Source organism: Gossypium raimondii, chromosome 1 (genome assembly GCF_025698545.1).
Source record: "Gossypium raimondii isolate GPD5lz chromosome 1, ASM2569854v1, whole genome shotgun sequence".
NCBI lineage: Eukaryota > Viridiplantae > Streptophyta > Magnoliopsida > Malvales > Malvaceae > Gossypium > Gossypium raimondii.
In genome coordinates this window covers 27,747,472-27,757,798 of record NC_068565.1, presented here as the reverse complement: position 1 = coordinate 27,757,798, position 10,327 = coordinate 27,747,472, and the positions used below count along the sequence as shown (strand labels likewise).

General features: G+C 34.4%; 1 non-coding gene across 1 annotated transcript; it reads right to left on the bottom strand.

Annotated features, from left to right (window-relative positions):
• Positions 1-9,495: 9,495 nt before the first annotated feature.
• Positions 9,496-9,602, bottom strand: LOC128033634 (small nucleolar RNA R71). The gene has a single exon (XR_008189625.1). It is a non-coding gene; the product is annotated as a small nucleolar RNA R71 (small nucleolar RNA).
• Positions 9,603-10,327: the final 725 nt, after the last annotated feature.

The following is a 10,327-nucleotide window of genomic DNA, read 5'->3' as shown; positions in this document are numbered from 1 at the left end:
GATTGAAATTTATGACACCATCAAACTTTTCAATTTCAAACCTTGTTGCTGCCATATCTGCATGGGTTGGTCTACAAAAATTGAATTAGCTCTGATCTCACTTGTTGGTGATTGACTCGATTAAGTAACGAACAAGTGAAAATAACAGAAGAAATTGAGAAATTGAATACACAAATTTAACATGGAAAAATCCTTCAAAAGAGGATAAAAAATTACATGCAAAGATAATTTTATTATAATGGTAAAAGAACGAAGAGTACAAAAGATGGAGATAAAAACTAAACCTCGAAAACCCAAAAACAAAGAACCCTCAAAATGTAAACACAAAATTCTCTAAATGTGTTATGAGTTTTAATCTCTAATGGGTGTCTTTTCTAAGGTTATAAAAGAGCCTATTTATAGGCTAAATTTATAGGTCAAATAATAATAAAATAATCTAGACTAATCAGAGTTTGATTGAAATAAATAAACATAATTTAACTTGAAGGTTATTTCTCAAATTTGACTGAAATAGGAGTCATACTCAACATTAGCAAAACATGGTTTTAGGAAAATGGTTCGTTGCGATTTTCGTAAAAGTATGCCAATATTACATTTTCCATTGCAAATCTGGGAAATGAGTTCTTAATAAAATTAGACTTAGTTTCAAAATCTATAATGTTTACAAATGATATTTCTAAAGACATTTGATTTTTATAAATTTAACATTTTTTCAAATAGTGACTAATAGTCAAGTTCTTTAGTTTTGAGTATATAAATGAATGATTTTGAAATATGATTGAAATTATGAAAGTTTTAAATAGTGACCAAAATTTTACAAATATATAAAACACGAAACCATTGATTTCTAAAATTCTTAATTTCACTAGTTTGAACAATTTACACAAATAGTTTAAAAGTATGTTTGAAAAGCACAATAATTTTAGGAGTTTTACCCTTTTCAAATTTAAAATATGGAGTTACAAAACAAAATAAAGAATAGGAGTTACAAAAGAAATTAAAATGATGTTATGGAGGCTAGAACTTGAGTCTTTTAGGAGTTACTTAAGCTTCTTAACCACTACACCACTTCTCAAGCTTATTTAATAATTAACAACAGTTAATAGAATTTTGGGATGTGACAACTCTACTCTCTTAAGTTAAATTTCGTCATTGAAATTTACCTGATTAAAAAAAGATGAGGATATTGTTGTCAGAAAGAATCTTCTGGCTCCCACGTGGCTTACTTAGAACCATGATTCTGCCACAGAACCTTAACTAAAGGAATTTTCTTTTTCCTCAAAAATTTAATATCACGATATAAAATTTTCATCGGTTCCTCTTCAAGAGAAAAATTCGGTCTAATCTCAATTCCTTCTACATTAACCACATGAGAAGGATCTGAATGGTACTTCCTTAACATAGGGACACGAAAAACGTTGTGAATACGATCCAACTTCGGTGGTAACTCCAACTGATAGGCCACAGGTCCATCTCTTTTCAAAATCTGATATGGCCCAATAAACCTTGGACTCAATTTTCCTTTTCTTCCAAACCTCAACACCTTTCTCTATGGAGACACTTTTAAGAAGACTTGATCTCCAACTCAATATTTGATATCCTTCCTTTTAATATCGGTATAGGATTTCTACTTGTCAGAAGCTACTCGTAATCTTTCTTGTATCAACTGAACTATACCTTCAGTTTTTTGAACCAACTCAGGTCCCAAATTTTTTTTCTTTCATTTAACTTAGTCCAACACAATGGAGTTTGACACTTACGACCATACAAATATTGATAAGGATTTATCTGAATGATGGCTTGGAAATTGTTGTTGTTTGTAAACTCAGCCAATGGTAGATGATTCTCCCAGCTTCCTTGAAAGTCGATGACATAGCTTCTCAACATATCCTCGAGAATTTGAATAACTTGCTCGGGTTGCCCATCAAACTGTGGATGATAAGTAGTGCTGAAATCCAAACAAGTACCAAGAGCTTCATGCAATTTCTTCTAGAATCGAGATGTAAATTGAGGATCTCGACCTAAAATAATTGCCATAAGAATGTCGTGTAATCTCACATCTTAGAAATATATAACTTTGCAAGCTTCTGAAGAGAATAATTAGTATGTACTGGTAGAAAATGGGTTGACTTAGTGAACCTATCCACAATCATCCGCACTAATCTTTCTTAGTGGGAGTTAGTGGCAACCCACTAACAAAATCCATAGTGATATGTTCCCACTTCCACTGAGGAATCTTTATAGGCTGTAACAAACCAGAAGGAAGTTGATGTTTAGTCTTCACTTGTTGACAAGTCAAACACTTAGCAACAAATTCAGTTACCTCATGCTTCAAACCCGACCACCAATACAACTGTCTCAAAACATAATACATCTTATTTCCTCCAAGATGCATAGTGTAGGGGTTACTATGTGCTTCCTGGAGAATAGATTGTCTCAACTTCTTATCGTTCGGTACATATTATCTTCCTTTAAAGCAAAGAACTCCATCGACATTAAAATCAAAATTGGTCGTCGAACCATCCTCAACCTGCTTGAAATAAGGTAGTAAAGAAATATCCATAGGTTGATTTTCTTTAATTTCACCAATCAACAAGGGCTTGACTTACAATTCTACCACGATACTACCATCTCGAACAAACACAATCTTACGAATATAACTCTGAGTTTAGTCATCGCCTATTGACTCAGTGCATCAGCTACCATATTGGCCTTACCAGGATGGTACTCAACGGTACAATCATAATCCTTAAGCAGTTCAATCCACCTACTTTGTCTTAAGTTTAATTATTTTTGAGTAAGTAGATATTTAATACTTTTGTGATCTGTGTAAATAATACACTTCTCACCGTATAAATAATGCCTCCTAATCTTGAGCGCAAAAACAACAATTGCTAGCTCCAAGTCATGAGTTTGATAATTACACTCATGTGGCCTGATCTGTCTCGAAGCATAGGCTACTACCTTTCCCTCTTGCATCAAAACACATCCAAGACTAGTATGTGAAGCATCATTGCACACTACATAATCTTTTCTAGATTCAGGCTGAATTAACACAAGTGCTTGAGTCAATATAGTCTTAAGTTTCTCGAAACTGACTTGTTGATAACAATCCATTTTAATGGAGCACTCTTTCTAAAAAAAATCATTTAAAGGAGCAGCAATCAAAGAGAATCCCTCAACGAATCTATGATAATAGCTAGCCAATCTAAGAAAACTTCAAATCTCAGATGCATTCTTAGGTTGTTTCCACTCCACAATAGCTTCAATCTTCTTAGGATCTACACGAAAGCCTTTGGTAGACATCACATGACCCAAAAAGACAACCTCCTTAAGCCAAAACTCACAGTTCCTAAATTTAGCAAAAAGTTTATTCTCTTAAAGAATTTGCAGAACAAACCTCAAATGCTCATCATGTTCAGATTCAGTATTGGAGTAGATTAAGATATCATCGATAAAGACAACAACAAATTGGTCGAAATATGGTTGGAAAAATCGATTCATCATATCCATGAATGCAGTTGGGGCATTCGTAAGACTAAAAGGTATTACTAATAATTTGTAACGACTACACCTAGTCCTAAATACAGTCTTAGGCACATCTGAATCCTTCACTTTGAGGTGATAGTATCCCAACCTTAGGTCAATTTTGGAGAACACCTTCTCTCCTCGAAATTGATCGAACAAATTGTCGGTTCTAGGTAGTGGGTACTTATTCTTGATGGTTAAATTATTTAATTGTCTATAATCAATACACATCCTTATGGAACCATCCTTCTTCTTGACAAACAACACCGGTGCTCCCCATGGTAAAACACTTGGTCGAGTGAATCCACGATCCAAAATTTCATGTAGTTGAATCTTAAGTTGTTTAAGCTCTTTTGGTATCATGTGATAGGGGGCAATGGAAACCGGAGCTGTACAAGGCAACAGTTCATTAACAAATTCAACTTAATGTTCAGGAGGTATCACAGGCAACTCCTCCAAAAAAGCCACTTGACCTTAGAGTCATACCACTTGAACTTAATAAATCGCTTATATAAAAAAATCACTATATCAAAAACCTTTTTAAAACCATGTTTGACTCGTAAATATTAAATAATAATATTTACGAACTTACTAATCGAATTTGGTGGCCTCGAAACCACTATTTCTGACACCACTAAAAAACGGGCTATTATATATTCCATCACCCAAAATACCATATTTACAAGCTAAACATAATGACTATTTCATCAACTATAAAACACCTATACATGCCATTATAACCATGACTTAAAAACATCAAAATCTATCGATATAGCTGATGGATAGTGTGATAGGCCTCCGACAAGCTTCCAACCCGAACGAGTGTCCGATTCACTATAAAACATGGAAAATAGCACAAAGTAAGCATTAATGCTTAGTAAGTTTGTATAACGTAAAACTTAACTTACCATTTCATTACATAACATTAAAATTTAGCATGGCATAATCCAACCAATAGCTTGGCCAAAGCCTAAGCATAAACACAAACATGTTAGCATACATAACATAAACCATAAGCAAATTAACATGGATAGCCAATAATCGTAACATGAATTATTTGGATTTATCATCCATTTCAACTTGCATATTTTCCAAGTATCATCATTTCAATGAAGTTCATATATGTACAAGCCTTAGTTTATATCGATCTCTTACTCTTTCCTTTCAAAATCATGCCTATTGAACCGTTTAGAATACAATTGGATACCCGGGATAACTCACACGAAATGTGCTAACATATAACCGTATTCCGTCAAATCCTTTACATATATGCTCACACGAGCTGTGAAAATGGGCCTGCTCACACGAGATGTGGGTCAGAACATAGCTACACGATGCTACTCATACGAGTTGTGGAGTATCTATAACACATGAAGAACTCATCTATCAGTAGGACATTCAAGACTAGCACCCAAAACATGTAAGCCCTAATGACATGTCATTTGTATCCTACGAATTCCTAACGTTCAAACGGGGCTTGGTAGTCAACGTAACATTGTTAGATATGCAACAATTATTTACATGGCAGTCCACAATACATTTATATTTCAATAGTAAGCATGTAAACATTATACAATTACACGAACTTACCTTGATGATAAAATGTAGATAAGGAGTCGATTAATCTGAAACTTTATCTTTGCACCAATCTAAAGCCGTACGAGGTTTATCTTGATCTAAATGAATAAATTCAGTTCATTTAATAACCATTCTATTCAATTCAATCCAATTTCATATTTTAGCAAAATTACACTTTTGCTCCTATAGTTTTGATTTCATTACAATTAAATCCCTAAGCTCATAAAATGAAAATTCATGTAATTTCTCCATTAACCCATGCTAGTCAAATTTCATTTAGGTCGCTAGCAACTCATACATTTCATCATTTTCACAATTTCACCATGAATATTTCCTATTTTTTAATTTAATACCTAATTGACATTTCCAACAAAATTCACTTTACAAAAGTCATTTATCTAACCATAAATATTCATTTTCTTCCATCAAACATCAAAAACCACATATATTTATTCATGGAAAACCCTAACCTTTTAACAATTTTGTAAATTAGTCCTTGGGCTAGCTAGATTAAGCTACAAAGACTCCAAAAACATAGAAATCATTAAAAGCGGGATGAAAATACACTTACATGCAAAAGAGAGAGATGGCCGAATGCTTGATTTCACAACAAAGGTGTTTTTCTTAGGTTAAATTTAGCTAAGGAAGAAAAACAAAGATGATAGCCTTCGTTCTATCATTTTACTAAGCTTTAATTATTAATTTACTTAAATATCCTTTCATTAAACCTGTAAAATTTCATTTTTAATGGCCATAATTGTCCACTCAATAAATAAACGGTTTATTAACAATACAATTACTCCAAAATTTAAGTTCTATAAAATAAATATTTTCATGTCAGATTTATGATCTAAAAACCACTATTTTGATTTTACTGAAAACGAGATGTTACAGCTAGTATGAGATCAAAATCAATCCTGGGAACTCTAGGTAGAATTTTCACTAAATCCAGCTCGAGAGCAACAACCAGAGCTTGTGTTATGAGAACCTAAGAGGAATTTGTACTTGATGTTAAGAATTTCAAGGGAAAAATTCCTTTTTAGGGTGGGAGAGTTGTAACACCCCGCCCAACCTGGTTCCAGTTGGCGGGTTGTTAGCTAAGTATGAGTCAGAAAAAGTAGAATACACCTTATCCACCAGGATAAGTTATTATTGGTTGTCTTGCCATGGATTGGCAAATTGTTTGGCTAACTAGGTCAGTCTGTAAAGACTTGGTTGAAGATTCGTCTTTTGGCGAACTGTAGACTACTTGTTTATACGTCTTGGTGTGGTCGGTGTTGAGAACCCTCCAATTAGCAGATTCTCTTAGCGAGCTTTGTGTTGCTGGACCCTTCTATTAGTATTCGCGTAGTGGTTTGTTTCATTGGCGTGTAAAATCCGCTAGTGGTGTATTGTTGGGTCATGGACCCAATAATTTACTTTGTGAGTGCAGTGGGTAAAGCCGTAACTGTGGAATAGTTTTCCATGGTTGCTTGTGGCACATGGGTATACTGTTCAATTTTAGTTGGTTCCTTGTTAAGATTTCTGTAAGATGTTTATTGTAAGATGTTTACTGTAAGATTTCTGTATAGATTGATATGTTGGCCACCAAGGGGTGCTGAATTAGCTCTAAATCGTTGTCTACGTATAGGGTTATTGTGAGGGTCATTTGGGCTATAAATAATGGCATGGATGGTGAAGTAGGGGATTTTACTTCTGTTCTATTTCTATTCTTGTACCTCAAAAAAATGAGAGTTCTTTGTCGTAGAACCAGTGAGTGTCCGAGAAGTGAGAGAAGGCTATGGAGTGTAGGGAAAGGCTTCATGGTGTAACCAAATTCTTTAAGTCTTTTTGTGAGTCACCAATCTATGTGAGTATCCAGCTTGTGTAAGTCTTCAGTGAGTTTCCTCTGTGTCCCTATATAATGTTAGTTTATGGTTAACATAGTTAAAGGCTATTAGTATAGGTAAAACCGCCTTCTCTAAAATGTGGTAGCTATTGCGCGTAACCATTTGCATGTGCATGTAAGTGATAAGAAACATACATGACTTCCTTGGTGCACAAGCTCGATATTTAGACAAGTGAGATGGGCCACTGGTAGGGCATGTTAGTTGTTCACCAGAATGGTGGATCTGCTGGTTCACTGGTAGGGCATGCTAATTGTTAACCAGCTTGGTGATACGGGTTTTGCCATCAATAGGGCATGTTAATTTTTAACCATGGTAGAGTGCCCTGACCTTGTAAGGGAACACGCTTGTGTTCAAAATAACAAAGATTAAGATATTGGTTGTTAAGTGTAAATATGGGACCCGAGGCTAGCACAAGAAAGGCTAGCACGAGGTGTATGTGATGACAATGTGAATATGGACTTTTTAATGCAGTGCAAGTTATGTATATTTGAAGTGAGGGATGAAACTTCCAAAAAGGAATGTTTAATTATGTAGTTGCATTGCATGGTAATATTACATGGTAAGTGTTAAGTCTTAATCTTGTTAATGTGATTTGTACGGAGCGTATCCATTAGCTTGTTATGTGCTTAGTGTATGGTAGCCACCAAGAGAGAGTTATACTTAATACGCATATAGTACCTGTTAACAAATATGTATTGGATGATAATGGTAGGATTTGGTAGCATTTGTTTCTATAAAGAAGAAGTATTTGTTGGTGTTAATGAAACTATTATTTGGAAAAGTAGTTGCAGACTGAGTTTGCCAGGCGATACTATCCACCAAGGATAGGTATCCGCCATTATTGTATGTAAGAAGGCATACGCCTAATTTTCTCTGCATGAAGTCTGTTGGCTTATTATTTATATATATATGTTCAGTTATTCCTGCTTATGAAACCTAACTGGAAAGGGTTAAACATTTTATTTCTTGAGCTCACTGAATTCTTTTGAACTTACACCTTTTCTTTCCCTTTTCTAGGTAATACCACAATGTAGAGGGCTTGTAGAAAGGACCTAGCCAGAAAAAATGACATCTGTTGTGAGCCCCACCAATGTTCCATTTGTAACGTGCATATGAACATTTTGGGGTGGTGTGATGTATCAGTTTTGTAAATTGAAAAGGTGTATATGGTTTTCAGTGTGAATATATTTTACAAACTGTTTGGCACACCGTAAATAACCTATTTGGAAAATAGTTTTTTAGTACCCTGTTTTGTCTATTATGGCACAATAGTTTCAAGTGTTTTATTAGCAGCTATAGAGAGCACAATACAGACATGAAGAAGGGGAAGAGACATCTATCTTGGATTCACGAATGATCGAAAGATTAAAGAGAAGCTGGAGTGTAGCGAGAAATCCTGCAGTTCTGCCATTAGTTTTCTTGATTTCTGTGATTCAAATTTCTTTAAATGTTGATGAATGATTAAAATTCGATGTTTACTTTTCATCCCATGAACTAAATCTTTTCTGGGTTGGAGTTATTTGGGTGGATTTTTATCATCTTTAATGTTCATGATTTGAAATTGACTACATTTTATTTTCCATATCAATTTTCTATTTTTAGCATTAAATTACATTGATTCATTATACCAACTTGTTATTCAGTTTAAAAGTATTTCCTGCTATTTAGTATAGTTAATAGGATTATAATAACTTAATCAATTTTCTTACCCATTTTTGGTCCTTGTGGAGACGATAATTACTTATCAATTTATTACTTGAATGACGTGTACACTTGCACAATTACATTAGTTATTTACACGCAACAAGTTTTTGGCATCGTTGTAAGGGATCGACAGTATTCGTGAAAAGTTGATTTGTTATCATTTTTGTTATTTTTGTTAGAGTAGTAAATTAGTATTTTATTTTATTTTTCAGGTTTGTAGTAGTGCATGAGAAGTACTTAAGAGGATACAGAACATTATTTTGATCCTGAAGTTGAAAGGATATTAAAGCGAAGAAGAAAAAGAGTTAAGAGAAATGGAGAGAATTAGAAATGATCCAATCAAAGAAGATCCAATACTTTAAAATGAAAGGAATGTTGATATTCCTGGAATCATAGATGATAGAGACAAACCCATCAGAGAACATGTAGTGCCTACTTTGGGTGATTTAAATCCAAGAATTGTTAGGCCACATATTCAAGCTTAACACTTTGAATTAAAACTAGTAATGTTTTAATGCTGCAAACTGTAGGGAAATTTAGTGGTTTACTAACTGAAGATCGCAAATTGTTTACTAACTGAAGATCCTAGATTGTGGTTGAGACTTTTTCTTAAAGTCTGTGACTCATTCAGGTAGCAAGGTGTTCCTGAAGATACCCTTATATTAAAATTATTCCTTTATTCATTGCGAGATCGTGCTAGATCATGGTTGCATGCATTACCATCAGGGACGGTGGCATCTTGGAATGAACTGTGTCAGAGATTTTTCTTAGGTACAATCCTCCCAACATGAATGCCAAGCTAAGGAATGACATTACATTGTTCGGACAATTTGAAGATGAGACATTATAAGAAGCATGGGAGCATTTCAAGGACTTAATTAGAAAATGCCTGATGCATGGTTTTCAGCATTGGACACAAATGGAGATGCTCTACAATGGATTAAATGCTCATACATGAATGGTGGTGGATGCCGCTGCTAATGGGATGCTGTTTGACAAATCCTACAATGAAGCATATGAAATTCTGGAAAGAATAGTTGCTAAAGTAATGGCACTTGATGCAATTACATCGTTAATAGCTCAGGTATCATCTTTAACGAATATGTTTAAAGCTCTAAAACAGGAAATGAAAGTAGCCGAGCCAACATGTTTCTATTGTGGGGAATAACATGTTTTTGATAAATGCCCATCCATTGAACCCAACATCAGTATATTACATGGGAAATTTCAATTGAAACAACAACTCATATTCCAACGCATACAATCCACGGTAGAAACAACATCCAAATTTCAGCTGGAGTAATCACGGATTGGGAAATTCCAGTAATGCTGTTCAACAAATTGCCATCAGTGCACCACCTGATTATAATCAACCTATGCCATGGCAAAATGTTCAACAAAGTTCAGCATCATCTTTTTCATCTATGGAAGCTTTGTTGAAGGAGTATGGCTAAGAATGATTTCGTAATCCAGAGTCAAGCTGCGTCTGTACAAGCTCTTGAGAATCAAGTGGGGTAGATAGCAAATGTTTTAAATTTGAAACCACAAGGAGCTTTACTAAGTGATACTGAGAATTCAAGATCATAATGAAAAGAGCACTGTAAAGCAATCACTCTCAGAAGTGGAAC